This window comes from Rhinolophus hipposideros, assembly GCF_964194185.1.
Source record: "Rhinolophus hipposideros genome assembly, chromosome: 6".
NCBI lineage: Eukaryota > Metazoa > Chordata > Mammalia > Chiroptera > Rhinolophidae > Rhinolophus > Rhinolophus hipposideros.
In genome coordinates this window covers 38,301,696-38,318,353 of record NC_138052.1, presented here as the reverse complement: position 1 = coordinate 38,318,353, position 16,658 = coordinate 38,301,696, and the positions used below count along the sequence as shown (strand labels likewise).

At 32.2% G+C, this 16,658-nt stretch overlaps 1 long non-coding RNA gene across 1 annotated transcript in view; it reads left to right on the top strand.

Annotated features, from left to right (window-relative positions):
- LOC308499239 overlaps nt 1–14,682 on the top strand; it is a 27,392-nt gene extending 12,710 nt beyond the window's left edge. Inside the window, exon 3 of the long non-coding RNA XR_013993563.1 lies at nt 12,560–14,682. This is a non-coding gene — a long non-coding RNA (uncharacterized lncRNA). The remainder of the gene's footprint in view (nt 1–12,559) is intronic.
- Nucleotides 14,683–16,658: the final 1,976 nt, after the last annotated feature.

Genomic DNA, 16,658 nt, shown 5'->3' with positions numbered 1-16,658 from the left:
AAACATTGTAATTTTATATCGTTTGCTCAAAAATAGAGCAAACATTGTTTTTTTAACACATCAAAATGAATTTTATAGTATTTTTCTTTAATCAAAATTTGTTTGCCATTTAAATTTGGTCTAACATCATTTATGATTAGTAGATCAATGTTTAATTTAACTATGAAATCTACAAAACATCTAGAGTCTATGTAGGTAATATAAATTATACTTGAACATCTTTCCTAGGAAAAATTAGACTACACTACTTTATGAAATTGAGAAATTTTTCATCCTGTTCATTAGTGTTATGGACTGAATGTTTGTGACTCTTCCCCCACAAATTCATACTTTGAATCCCTAGTCCTCAATGTGATCCTAGGAGGTAGACCTTTGGGAGATAATTAGGTTTCCATAATGTCATGATGGTGGGAACATAGTGAATTAGTGCCCTTATAAGAAGAGGAAGAGGGAGAGACTCATCTGAGCACACAGTGAGAGGGCAACTGTCCACAAACCACAAAGTGGAGCCTCATCGGATACCAAATCTCTGGGCACTGTGATTTTGACTTCTCAGCCTCCATAGCTGTGAGAAATGCTGTTTTTTAAGCCACCCAGTCTATGGTATTTTTGTTATAGCAGCCTGAGCAAACCAAATAAATTAGTACAAAATAAAAAGTAATAAATGACAGTAATAGTAAATAAATGGTATTAAAATGTTCTCATAAATAGAATTTACAATTAATAGAATTTACTCTTTTATAATTATTTTGTAAATTGAAAGTCTGGTAGTATCTAGTAGGAAAGCAAGTAGTATCTTTGACTTGCCAGGCTTTATTATTTCAATAATTAATGTTTGGGGTGAAAATTGCTATCTACAAAAAATTTGTTAGGTTTAATAGATCAAATAAATTGTTGGGTTTAGTTGCAAGTAAAATAAAATCATCCCCTATGATGCAAATATTTATTTTAAAATTTAAATACTTGAATAGCAACTCATTGAGTTATGGTATCTTGTTATAATTCAAAAGGAAAAATTACATTTAAAATTTTTATAGTCACCTGTTTTGAAAAAAGCTTTTAAATGGTTATATTGACGATATAGTTCATACTCTAAATATTTTAAAAATAGCCATTGTTATTGGTTAATTTTTTTCAGATGCTCTATTGCTTTCTCTTTCTTCTTAGAAGAGGTGTACAGCATATTTTTTACATCTTATATTTAAATGCAAAACATTTTTCAGAATATATGCATAAACTTTCTGTACAAATTCAAATTATCATAGATGTTAAAGATATGAAATAGGGAAGGGGTAAAGATATTAACTTACAAAGGGGGATGGAGATAAGATGCATGCTGAAGAAAAAGGACTACTGTATACATGAACGTTTCTTTTGCATAAACTTAATGGTAACCATTCGGAAAAAAAAAACTCATAGCTGAGACACATAACATCCTAAAAGATAAAAAAAATGGGGGGGAAATCATAGAATACCACGAAACTAAAATAACAGAAACACAAAGGTAAAGAAGCAGTCAAGACACTGAACTACCAGAAAACAAAAGATAAAATGGTTATAGGAATGCCCTAAATGTAAATGGACTGAACTCACCGATAAAAAGGCACAGAGTAGTAAATTGGATTAGAAAACAAAATCTAACCATATGCTGCCTTCAAGAGACACGTCTCAGCTGCAAGGACAAATATAGACTCAAAGTGAAAGGGTGTGAAATGATATTCTAAGCAAATGACATCCAGAAAAAAATGATTATATCCATACTTATATCCAACGAAATAGACTTCAGGAAAAAAGTGGTAACAAGAGACAAAGATGGACATCTCACAATGATAAAGGGGGCAATATAACAAGAAAACATAACACTTATCAATATATATGCCCCCAGTCAGGAAGAACCAAAACATATAAAGTAACTACTAATATTATAGAATTAAAGGGAGAAACTGAAGAAAAAAAACAAACAAAAAAAAACTATAGTATGGGGCCTAAATACACCATTGACAGCTATCGATAGATCATCCAAACAGAAAATCAGTAAGAAAATAATATCAGCCTTAAATGACACATTTGACCAAATGGACATAACTGATGTTTAGAGAGCATTTCATCCCAGAACACTAGACCATACATTCTTTTCTAGTGCACCTGGAACATTTTCAAAAATAGAGCACATGTTGGGATACAAAACTAGCCTCAACAAATTTAAGAAGATTGAAATCACACCAAGCATATGCTCTGAGCACAATGCTTTGAAATTGGAGATCAATTGCATAAACAAACTGGGAAAAACCACAAATATGGAGATTAAACAACAAGCTAGTAAAGAATGACTGGATCAAGGAGAGATCAAAAGATACATAGAAGCAAATCAGAATGAAACTACATCATATCAAAATTACTGGGATGCTGCAAAAGCAGTTATAAGGGAAATTTGTATTATTATGGTTCTATCTCAAGAAACAAGAAAAATCCCAAATAAATAACAACATTACATAACATAACATAACAACATAACATATCAGCATAAAATAATGTCTTAAAGAACTAGAAAAAGAAGAACAAATGAAACCAAAATTCAACAAAGGAAGGAAATAATAAAAATTAGAGCAGAATTAAATGAAATAGAGAACAGAGAGCGACAATAGAAAATTTAATGCAAAAAAGAGCTGGTTGTTTGAAAAGATTAATAAAATTGACAAATCCGTGGCTAGACTCACTAAGGAAAAAGAAAAGACACAAACAAAATCAGAAATGAAAGAGGGGAAGTTACGAGGGATACCAGAGAAATAAAAAGGATCACACAGTAATACTATGAAGGACTGTATGCTACCAAATTCAATAACCTAGAAGAAATGGACAAGGTCTTAGAAATATATAACCTTCCTAGACTGAATCATGAAGAACTGGAAAATCCAAACAGACTGATCAACAGTAAGAAACTTGAAGCAATCATCCAAAACTTCCTCAAAAGCAAAAGTGCAGGACCAGATGGCTTCACTAGTGAATTCTACCAAACATTCAAAGATGATTTAATACCTGTCTTTCTCAATCTCTTCCAAAAAATTGAAGAAGAGGAAATACTTCCTAACTCATATTATGAGGCCAACATTACCCTGATACCAAAAGCTGGTAAGGATAACACAAAAAAAGAAAACTGCAGGCCAATATCTCTGATGAGTACAGATGCAAAAATCTTAAACAAAATACTAGCAAATTGAATACAACAGTACATTAAAAAGATTATACATCACAATCAAGTGCGGTTCATTCCAGAGGTGCAAGGATGGTTCAAGATATGCAAATCAATCAATGTGATATACCACATGAACAAAATAAAGGATAAAAATCACGATCATATCAGCAGATGCAGAAAAAGCATTTGACAAGATACAACATGCATTTATGACTGAAATACTTAATAGAATGGGTATAGAAGGAAAGTACCTCTATATAATGAAGGCCACATATGGCAAACCCTCAGGCAATATCATAATTAACAGTGAAAATCAAGCTTTTTGCTGTATGTTCAGGAACAAGAGAGGGATGCCCCCCTCTCACCAGTTATTCAACATAGTGTTGGAAGTCCTAGCCAGAGCATTCAGGCAAGAGAAAGAAATAAAAGGTATCCAAATTGGGAATGAAGAATTCAAAAACTTTTTGCAGATGACATGATTCTTTATATAGAATACTATAAAGACTCCGCTAAGTTACTATTAGAAACAATAAACAAATACAGTAAAGTGGAAGGATACAAAATCAATGGACAAAAATCCATTGCATTTCTATATACTAATAATGAAAAATAAACATAAAAAGCAATTCCTTTTGCAATTGCAGCAAAAAGAGTAAAATACCTAGGAATAAACTTAATAAAGGATTGAGGACCCTTTATATAGGTGAAGGACCCATACACTGAAAACTATAAAACATTATTAAAAGAAATTGAAAGGACACAAAGAAATAGAAAGACATTCCGTGTTCGTGGATTGGAAGAATCAATATATTTAAAACGGCCATATTACGTAAAGCAACATACAGATTTAATGTAATACCCATCAAAATTGCAATGGCATTTTTTTAAAGAAATAGAACAAAAAAATCAATAGATTGTATAGAATCACAAAAGACCCTGAATAGCCAGAGCAATTCTGAGAAAAAAAGAACAAAGTTGTAGGTATCACACTCCCTGACTTCAGTTTATATTACAAGTGACAGGAATCAAAATAGCATGGTATTGGCAGAAAAACAGACACATACCAATGGAATAGAATTGAGAACCCAGAAATAAACCCAAATATATATGGCAGATAATTTTAGACAAAGGAGCCAAAAACATACAATGGAGAAAAGAAAACCTCCCCAATAAATGGTGCTGAGAAAATCGGAAAGTCATGTGCAAAAAGAATGAAACCAAACTGCTGTCACCATATTTACAAAATTAACTCAAAATGGATCAAAGACCTGGAAAAATAAACTTCATAGAAGAAAACATGGGTACTAAACTTAACGGACCTTGGGTTTAGAGAGGATTTTATGAATCTATCCTCAAAAGCAAGGGAAGTAAAAGCAATGGGACTATCTCAAACTAAAAACCTTCTGCACAGCAAAAGAAACCATCAAAAAAACATAGAGGCAACCAGCCGAATGGGAGAAGATATTTGCAAACAACACCTCCAATAAAGGGCTGATATCCAAAATATGTAAAGAACTTGTATAACTCAACAATAAAAAATTCAAACAATCCAATTTAAAAATGGTCATAGGACCTGAACAGACCCCTCTCTGGACAAGAAGACATATAAACTGCTAACAGATATGTGAAAAATGCTCAACTTCACAAGCTATTAGGGAAATACAAATGAAAACCACAATGAGATACCACCTTACACCTGTTAGAATGGCTATTATCAACAAGACAAATAATAACAAGTGTTGGAGAGGTTGTGGAGAAAAACGAACCCTCATACACTCCTGGTGGGAATGTAAATTGCTACAGCCACTATGGAAAACAGTATGAAGCTTCCTCAAAATATTAAAAGCAGAAATACCATATAACACAGCAATCACTCTCCTGCTTATCTACCCCCAAAAATCTGAAAACCTTTATCTGTAAAGATGTATGTACCCCTGTGTTCATCATAACGTTATTCATGGTAGCCTAGACATGGAAACAAGCAATGTATCCTTCTGTAGATGATTAGATAAAGAAGATGTGATACATATATATATATATATATATATATATATATATATATAATGGAATATTACTTGGCCATAAGACAAGATGAAGTACTGCCATTTGCAATAACAAGGATGGATCTTGAGATTATCATGCTAGGTGAAATGAGTCAGACGGAAAAGTTGAGAACCATATGATTTCACTCATACATGAGATATATAACTGAAAGCAACAAATGAAGAAGACAAAAAACAAAAACTTCTGGACACAGTCAACAGTTTAGTGGTTACTAGAAGGTAAGAAGGGAGGGGGGTGGTAGAAGAGGGTAAAGGGAGAAGGAGAACTGACTCTGGGTGGTGAACATAATGCAATATATAAACATACTATAGAATTGTATATAGTTTTAGTAACCAATGTCACCCCGATAAATTTAATAAAAATTTAAAAATAAAGATATGAAATAGAACTATAGTATTAATGCCAAATTCTCAAAGCTTTGAATAATTATCCAAAAAGGTGAACAGCTGGCTGTCTAGTATTATGTTTATGATTTATTTAAAATAAATTTACAGGTTAATATAATAAATTTAAAATGAATTCATTATCTTAAGGCAGTTGGTAAGACACAGAATTTGAAAACTTTATGCCAATTTCTTGGCTGTGTTATGTTGCTTCATAATTTAACACATACATTTAGTATACTTTTCATTTATGTTTTAAAGCTGTCTTAAAATAGTTTGTTTTAAACACTTTGAAAATTTTATTAGGATAACTTTAGTGATTTATACTAGCAATGAAAGATAGTACTAACTCTTCATATATTTTAGCGAAGAGAAAATTTGAAGGTAGTCAGATTTTCATTACTTGGCATCTTTTAATTTTTGAACAATTTTTAAGGATCCTTACCTGTTTGACTTGAATTTCTACGAGTAAGGAGTTTGTGTAGTAATGCCATATGAGTGAAAGTCCCAAAACTGTTGACAGTTTAGATGACTAGCTAAGATCAATGCACAAGCTTCTAGGGATTCTCAGTTGATAGAATGCATTGCAATACAGGAGGCGTAAAATCAAGTATAGGCTTTGTGGGTGTGGCATTACAACTGGACCCAAAAGTAGGGGTAGGATTCAAATAGAAAGTAGTCAGAATTAGCATTCATATGACTGATTAATGAAAGTACAGAGAGAGAAAATAGTAAAGGGCATGTATCCACTGAAATTTATTTTAAGCTCCATGAAGAATAGAATTGGAAAATTCGGGGTTTGTTTCTAACCATGGCTTTTTAATAATGGTGTTGATATGCTTGGGCCAACTTAAATATTGACTTAATCTACATTTTCCTGAAGTCTCCAATGAAAGGGCATACACAGCTTTACAAGGGATACTTGAGACTGTTCCTCAGTTGTATATCATCACCTCCTATGAGGATACTGGGTATGTCTAAACCCATTCTATATTCCTTGCTGTGTCACCACATGCTATTTCTAATATCTGTGATAACCAGAGGACAGTCCTTGTAAACTTTAGGCACTCAGTAAGTGTTAAATAAATGAGCAAACATGTTGTTTTGTTATTTGTAAGTTGCTTAAATTTAAGTGGTAATTATCTGCTTGTAGTACATATGCATTAAATATGTTTTGGACAGATAGAGTAAATATTCTTTTGTTGCTGAGAAATGTTTAGCTTAAGATACTATTTAATTATGTAAGAAATGTTTATAGCCATTAGAAATTTAAAAATTATCATTAGTGCTTTTGGGTTCAATAGTAAAATGAATAGACAGATTTTAAGCCCAAGAGCTATTCAGAAAGGAAGCATTGATTCAGAGTAGTATTAAAAGTCAATTTACCATTGTATACAATATGATAGGAAGAACTAAGTAATGTTATTACATGAAGTACCAGTAGCTCATATTACAGTATTTTTATATTAAGAAAAAAAAGACTGTTTGAAATACAACACAATACATAGTATTTGATAGAAAGGGCTAAATGTTCTTATATATATGATACAGCAGTACCTTTTAGTAAAATACTTTTATATTGAAGAGAATAATAGATTGTTGGAGATAGGCTTAGCTTCATAAGATACCACAATGAGTGCTGGCATTGAAGGTTAGCATAGTAATAGGTAGTAGGCAAAATTATTGTTATTGGTAGGTAATTTGCACTGAGTCTTTTCATTCTAAATTTCAAAAATATTTTACAGACACTAATTAAATGATTCAAAACCTCTCATAATAGGTATTATCAAATTAATTACATATTTCATATGAAAAAACAAAATCTGAGAGAGGCAAAGTTATTAAGATCACATAGTATTTAACTGATGGAAACTGAGTAGTTCCAAATTTGCAGAATCAGTTCCTGTACAAAGTAAAATTGGTGCAGTACCACCTCAGGAATGCTATTGTAGCTCCAAGAATAAAAATACTGAGTCAGAGCAATTTAAAGAAATATCCTTACTAAAACAAGTATTCCACATCAATTTCTATTGAGTATATATAGATAAGCATATTTTATATTTGTATTTAAAGAGATTAATTTCATTTGAATTTTATTTCTAATGTTGGAGTTATTAAGTTTTTTACATGGGGCCTGTTCTGATAAAAAATAAAGCTTAAAAAACAAAACAAAAGTAGTATAGACTGTGAATCAGATACTCTCAGAGACAATATGATAAACTACTAATTTATTAAATTTGACTGTTTAAAGAAAAAATAATTTTTCCAGTGGAGAGAGGATCCTAAACAAAAGAAAGTAGCTCCTTTTGCATATAAGATTTTTGCATTATTTTGTATTTTAATTAACAGTTTTTTTCTTCTATTATCACCATTGATTAGATACCATATGGTTCATGAATTGCTTGAATGCCATGGTAGGATTACAGTATCTTTAATAAGAATTTACTTATTACACTGTAGTGGCCGTTGAGACAGTGAACATTAGCTGGTTACAGTATTGTCCGTTTTTCAGGAAAAACAAACAAAATGTTTACAAAGAAATTAAAGATTGGATGGCTGAGGTAATGGTAAATGTATGAATCTGAATCTCTCCACATATCTCAAAAAAAACAATAAAGAACAAATAAAAATACATAACCCATACTTTAATGTAAATAGAACACAGAGAATGATTAAACTCCAGGTTATCTGTAAGTAGAAAAATGAATACCAAATCAGGGCAATCCATCATTTACTCCCCTGTGCAAACCTTGGTGGTGAGCAGGGGTGATCTGGGAAAAAATTGCACAGGGCCAGATGGGAGATAGTGATAGTCTTAAGATTGATCTAAAAATTACTTCAAGAAAAGAAATCCCTTCCCAAATTCTGAATTATTTGGAAAAAGCATCCTGATAGAGCATACCACAAGAAAGGGACAAGTTTGTATAGGACTCAAAGAGTCACTTTTGGAAAGACAACTCTTTGGGGGAGAAGAGGGCAAAAAAGGAAGACATAAATGCTCTTTGGGGGCCGGCCTGGTGGCTCAGGCGGTTAGAGCTCCATGCCCCTAACTCCGAAGGCTGCCGGGAAAAAAAAATGCTCTTTGGAAACTAAACAATTAAAAAAAGAAGCAAGAGATGAAAATTTAGGATTCTGCAAGACAGGAAAATATTTTTAAAAATTGAAGAGCAACTTCCTTCACACTGCCCTGGCCCCAAATTCAATCTGTAAGGAAACTATACAGCAAAACAGTGGACATTCTTGAACTAGGAATTTTGTAAACTGCCCCCAAATAGCAGATCCAGTTCACAGAAATGCAAAAGTGACAGCAACTTGAAGTATATAACATTAATTTTAAAAGAAAATAGGAAATGAATATAAAAAATTTAGTTAATGAAAATATCTATTACTACCACACACACACACACACACACACACACACACACACACACCAAAAAAAGGCATAAAGATAGACATATAGATCCATGGAATAGAATTAAAAGCCCAGAATAAACACTTAACCTTTATGGTCAGTTTCTTTTCATCAAAGATGCCAAGACAATTCAATGAAGAAAGAAAAGTATTTTCAACAAATTGTGCTGGAACAAATGGATATCAATATGCAAAGAGTGAAATTGGTCTCCTATCTCACATCATGCACAAAAATTAAAATGGATTGAGGATCTAAATGTAAAAACTATAAAATATAAAGCTATAAAATTATCAGAAGGAAACAGATATAAATCATCCTTACCTTGGATTCAGCAGTGGCTTTTTTAGATTGACACCTTCAAGCATAAGCAACCAAAGAAAAAGAAAGATAAATTGGACATCATCAAAATTAAAATGTTTTTGCTTTGAAAAGACACCATCAAGAAAGTGAAAAGACAGCCTACAGGAGGAAAAGGTTGTAAATCATACATCTAACAAGGGACTTGTATCCAGGGTATATAAAGAACTTCTTACAACTCAACAGTAAAAAGACAAAGAACCTGATTTTAAAATGAACAAAGGATTTATGTAGACATTTCTCCAAAGAGGACATAAATATCGTCCATAAACATGAAAAGATGCTCATTATCATCAGTCATTAGGGAAATGCAGATCAAAATCACAATGAGATACTACTTCATACACAATAGAGTGGCTCTATCAAGTTTTGGTGAGGATGTGGAAAACTGGAAACCTCATACATTGCTGGTAAGAGTTTAAATGGTGCAGCTGCTTTGGAAAACAATTTGGCAGTTCCTCAAAAAGTTAGATATAGTTACCATATGACTCAGCAATTTCATTCACAGGTATATATATACCAAAAATAATTGAAAACACGTCACACAAACACCTATATGTGAATGTTCATAGTATCATTATTCATGATAGCCAAAATATGGAAACAACCTAAATGTCTACCAACAAGTGAATGAGTAAATAAAATGTACTATATCCATACAATAGAATATTATTCAGATATAAAAAGTAATGAACTTCTGCTACATACAACATGGTTGAAACTTGAAAACATTATACTAAGTGAAAGAAGCCAGACATAAAAGGTCACGTATCATATTAGTTCCATATATATGAAATGTCCAGAATAAGCAAATCCATAGAGATAGAAAGTAGATCAGTGGTTACCAGGGACTAAGGAAAGCAGGAATTGTGAGTTCCAGCTAATAGGTACATGGTTCCTTTTTGGAGTGATGAAAATGTTCTGAAATTCGATTGTGGTGATGATTGCATAAATTTGTGAATATACTAAAAACCAATGAATTGTATATTTTATATATTAGTTTGCCAGGACTGCCATAACAAATACTATAGACTGTGTGCCTTAAACAACAGCATTTCTTTTTTACAGTTCTGGAAGCTAGAAATGTGAGATCAAGGTGTCATCTGGATTGATTTCATTCTGAAGGCTCTCTCTCTTTGAGGCCTGTAAATAACTGTTCTCCCTGTTTTTTTTTCACGGTTGCTCCTTGGTCTGTGTTGTCTGTTTCCTAATTTCTTCTGATAAGTACACGAGTCATTTCATTAGGTTCAATCCAAATGTCCTCATTTTACCTTAATTACTTCTTTAAAGGCCTTTTCTCCAAATGCAGTCACATTCTGGGTACTGGGTATTAGAACTTCAACATAGGAATTTGGGAGGGAGGGTGACACAGATCAGCCCGTAACACAAAAATGGTGAATTTTATGGTATGTGAATTGTATCTCAAATTTTAAAAGTAGTATAAAACTCTTCTTTGCAAACCTCTCTGCAAAAAAAATTGACAACCTGGATGAAAAATATAATTTCCTACATATGTATAGTTTATCAAAGTTAACCACATTTGAGATCATCCAGTTTCTGTACAAGAAATAGAGAAAGGATGTCAAGGAATTACTTTAAAAGTACTAGATAGCCTCAATGCTCTAAAAATTGTTTCAGAGCATTGAAAGTGGATAATACCAATTCCTAAAGACAGTACAGTACAAAAAAGAAATTATATATCAATATCAATTATATTGATGCAGAGTACTGAATAAAATATTAGCTAACAAATTTCAGTGCCTTATTAAGAAAATAATATACCATAGCCATGTTGGATTTATTTTAAGAACACAAGGTTGGTTCAATATTAGGAAACTTATCAATACACCATATTAATGAATATAAGGAGACAAATTACATATAGATGCTGAAATAACCTTCAATAAAAATCAACACCTACTGTGTTTCCCCAAAAATAAGACCTAACTGGACCATCAGCTCTAACGTGTCTTTTGGAGCAAAAATTAGTATAAGACCTGGTCTTATTTGAATATAATATAAGACCGGGTCTAATATAATATGTATAATATAACATAACATACAGTCTTATTTTAATATAAAACCAGCTATAATATGATATAATATAATAAGTATAATATAATACAATATATAATACTGGATCTTAGTAATTTTTTGCTCCAAAAGACGCATTAGAGCTGATGGTCCAGCTAGGTCTTATTTTCAGGGAAACACGGTAATAAAAATACTCAACACAACAGGAATTAATGGATATTTTCTTTAAAAAAAATAATTTTTGTCGTGTACAAAACACTTTAATAGTTAGACATTTACACCCCTCACAAAGTGATAACTCCCTCCCCCAATCTACTACCCCTCTGACATCGCTTAATATCTTCTTAATGGGAAACACTAGTAGCAATTTCACTACTACCATCAGGAGCAAGGCAAGGATACCCAGTAACTCCACTACTGTTCAGCATTTTGCTAAAATATAGGCAGTGCAATTAAACAAGAGAAATCAGTACAGGCATAACAATTGGAAAATAAATAAAATGATCTCTATTTGTAGACGATACAATAGTATATCTGGAAAACTCTAGAACAAGAATCAGCAAAGTAGCCTGGGAGCCAAATCTTGTCACATCATTTTGTTTGTGCATGCCTGTAGCTACTTTTGCCCTATAGTTGTGATAGAAATGGTTTGCTCACAAAGCTGAAAACAATTCTATCTGACATTTTATAGAAAAAGTTTGTGGATTCCTGTTTTAGAGAAATCAATAATAAAATTAACTCAAGCAATGAAATAATTCAATAACTAGCTGACTATAAAATTAGCATTCAGATTTCAATATCCTTTACAGATACAAACATTCGCTAGTCAGAGGATATAGTGGTAGGGAAAACCCCAATTAAATAACAACAAAGAAAATAAAATCCTTAGGAATAAATATAACAAGAAGTATACAAAAACTATTTGGGAAAAACTTTAAAATACTTCTGAAAGCCACAAAACTAGATTTGAGCCAATGAAAAGACAGTTCTCCCTAATTTATAATTTTAACATAATTTCAATAAAAATACCAACGTGTTTTATTATAGAATTAGACAAATTGACATAGAATTCATTTGGAAATACAAATATGTAAGAATAACCAGAAATTGTTTCAGGCAGGAATCATCAATGGATCATACAACTAATGCATGAAGAGTTGACGACAAGAAGGATATTTTTACAGCCTCAAAATACCATCTAACATGATACTTACTAATCACTGATGGAAAAAAATAGTACACCACTTGATACACCACTTGATCAAGTTGTCAAAGTTAACTTTATTAGTATTGGGGCAAATAGACCTCATGCATCCTAGTAGGATGCCCTGAGAAGAGCACAACATCACTTCTGTGGTATTCCTGCAAAAATACACAACCAGAATTTAGGCATGAAGAAACATTAGTCAAACCAAAATGAGGGACGTTTCACAAAATAAACGGCCTGTACTCTTCAAAATGTAAAGGTCAAGAAAAACAAAGAATGAGGAATTTGTTCCAGATCAAAGAAGACTAAAGAGATTGGACGACTAGATACAATGTATGACCCTGGGATAGATCATGGACCAAGACAGAAGCAATTATATTATTTTTATTTGATTATTTGATTCTATTTTTTGTTATAAAGGACATTAGTAGAACAATTGGCAAAATGTGAAGGTTTCTAGATTGTATTGTATTATGGTAATTTCCTTATTTTGATAAATGTGGGTTTTTCTTAAGAAAGTACATTAAAATATTTAGGAGTAAAGGGGAATGATATTTGCAGGTTGTGATCAAATTCTGAAAAAATTCTGTAGAGGAAAGAGACTGATAAAGCAAATGTGGCAAAATGTTCAGTTTTGGGAATCTGAGCAAGGTGTGTATGGAAATTCTTTGTACTTTTTCAAAACTGAACTTTTTATTTTGGAATAATTTAAGATTTACAGAAAAGTTGAAAAGATAGTACACCACTCACCCAATTTCAGTTTCGTCTAATGTCATTGTAAATTCCTGTGATTCATTTTTCAAAACTAAGATATCAATGTTGGTACATTACTATTAACTAAAGCCCAGACTTTATTCAGATTTCACCCATTTTCCATGAATATTCCTCCAAACTCCAGACTTTAATTACATTTCACAATTTTTTCTTTAATGTCCTTTTTCTGCTCCAAGATCCAATCCAGGGTGTACCCCATTGCATTTATTCATCATCTCTCTCCAATCTAGTCTTAGTCGGTTACCCAGTCTTTACTAATTTTTCATGACTTTGACAGTTTGGAGGAGTACTGGTGAGATGTTCCTAGGATGTCCTCCCATTTTTGGTTTGTCTCATGTATTTCTCGTGATTAGACTGGGATAATGGGTTTTTAGAAATGATACCACAGAGGTAAAGTATCCTTCTCATCACATTATATTAGGGAGTAGATGCTATATCAACAGGATATCTATCTCTGGTGACGTAAACCATGATACCTTGATGAAGGTAGTATCTACCCTGTTACGCCTCTGTAAAATTCCGATATTTCCCATTATATTTGGAAGAGAGTCACTAAGGTCAGCCCACTCAAAAGCAGGGGCAGGGGCAAGAGGACAGATTAAAAATTAAGCTTTGCCTCCTGGGTGGGGTAGTCTCTGTATATATTATTTGGATTCCTCTGTAAGGAAGATTTGACTCTTCTCCCCTATTAATCATTTATTTACATTTGTATGTACTTGTATATATTTATTTCATTCTTTGGGTTATAATCTAATACATTTTTTACTTTGTCACTCAAATAGTTCCAGTTTTGACCGTTTGGAGTTCTGGTAGACTCCTATGGCCTTTTGACATGTCTCCATCCTTTTGGTTTGGGAGCAGTTTCTTGGTTTCTGGTACTGTAAAATGCTTCTGCCTTGTCTTATATTTTTCCTGCCCTAATCCTACAATTGATTACTTCTCCAGACCCCTTGTTCCTTTTATTAGAGAATGATATTTAGAAACCAAGATCTTGGCACTGAATCGTTTGTAGTATTTTGTAACTTTTCTGTAAGTCTGAAGTCATTTCAAAATAAAAAGTAAAAAAAAAAAAGTTAAAAGTTGGAAGATGCATATCCTATTTGTTATTCTTCAGTGTTCTTAAACTGTTATGTCAGTTACCAAATGTTACAGTTTTAAATTCATAGATGCTTATTTTTTCTAAATAAAAATTATATTTATATTATACTTGGTATCTTTTACTTGGACATTATTAATAAAATTATACCAAAACGTCAGTAGTACATTTTGTTTATTTTAATTGCATCTTTTAAATACAGTGGAAACACTTTGTCATATTTCCCTTTTATGAAAAGCATGGAGGTCTATGATTAAATTCGTGAAAGTTTACATAACAAACTAATAAGTAAGCAGTCTAGTTCAATACGCCTACATAAAAGGGCATAGATGGGACATAAGGAAGGAGATCTTGACATTATTCATAACTCTTTCAAGCAGTGATACCTCCACCCTCAAATTCCACTTTAGTGAATGAGCATGATGTGGACAACTTGTCCTGTTTGACAGGAAATTCTATATATGAAAATGCAGCATTTCTTAGTGAAGGATTTAAAAATACTTCTTAGATCTGTGACATAAGAGAAGGTTATTCCTACATCAGATGACTATTCTATATAGTTTTAGAAAATAAAATAGAATAGAATAATGAATTAGGAAAGTGCAAATGAGGATATAGCTATGCTTTTACTCTTAGTGACAATAAGTATATTAACAATGTAAAAAGAAATATGAATAAAGACAGTTACAATGTAACAAAGATATAATTTGTATGGATATAATTTGTATGGTCTTTTATATAAAAAGGATATATATATATATGTATATATATACATGTTTATACATGTACAGAAAATTTCTAGATACTGTCAGTCTGCGTTGGTGTTTCATGAAATCAATTTAATAAGTCACAATCAGCATTTTTTGAAGTTAAATAAAACAGAACAAAATGTCGGTGTTTGGCACATAAGTATAATTACAGTTACTGAAACATTTATTTCAGATGTTTGTGTGAGGGAGTGATGATCTCTAGGTTGTGGTGTAAAATACATTTTTATTTTGAGTCTAGGTCAAAAAAAATATTTGAAAAATGTGATTCTAGAATTGTAGACCAGAATCACTTAAGAGTGGATCTCTGAGGAGCAGGAGAGGGATTTTTGCAGGAGAGGGGTTTTGGGGAGAAAAGGTTGGGGAAACTTTTTAACTCTTTATAGTTTTTGCATAAACAGCACAGAGAAACAAGTAACAAAATCATACAAAGTGGTGATCTAATTTGCAAGTTCCAAACAAAGTTAGTACAGTTCTGTCAAATCTTCTCTACTATGATGGCTTTACCTCATCGTTTTTCTGTGGAGTCTTCAGGAACCTAACATCTAGTTCCTTCCTCTTTGCTGCTTAAGCCTTATCCCTCAGAGCTATCTAAATGTGCTACTGGGGGTGCTATGTAATATACAGTACAGACCATATTAATTTTCTACCATCCTCTGTCCCCTCATAAAATCTAAATTTTGAAATATGTCTGATCCCAATATTTCACATAAAAAGTTGTAGTTTTTTTTTTATTACTTTATATATATCTGGCCTCTGCTATTGTTGGGGAAATGCCTGCTGTCAGTCTTAATTTTCATTCTTTTAGGTAATCTATATTTTTCTGGTAGATTTAAGATTTTCTCTTTAAATAACCCACGTTTTCATCATGATGTGTCTGGGTGTGACTTTATTCTTGTGTATTGTCAATCTGTGGATTTAAATATCTCCACAATTCTGGAAAAATTTCAACTGTTTAGTCAATATTGCTCCTCCATTGTTTGCTAATTTCTAGAGTTATTATTAGATATATGTTGGTCTCTTAAATGCGTGTTTCTCTTTTTATTTCTATATATTTCTCTATTGAGAATTTGTCCTATCATCTTGGTAAACAATATTGTGAAACCAAAAACTTACCTGTTCCATTTTTTCTTTATGAACACTTTTTCTTTGTTTAAGCAGTAGGTAATTGTGTGCTTCAGAAAGAACGGAAGGAGTGCAGGTACATTGGAACAGTCTGGCAGTTTCTTAGAAAGTTAAACCTGCAGTTACCATGCAACCTGGCTATCCTGTTCCTAGGTATTTACCCAAGAGAAATGAAAACTATCTTCACACAAAAAACTGTACATCAGTGTTTACAGCAGTGGTAGGTAGTAAAACATAAAGCCTGAA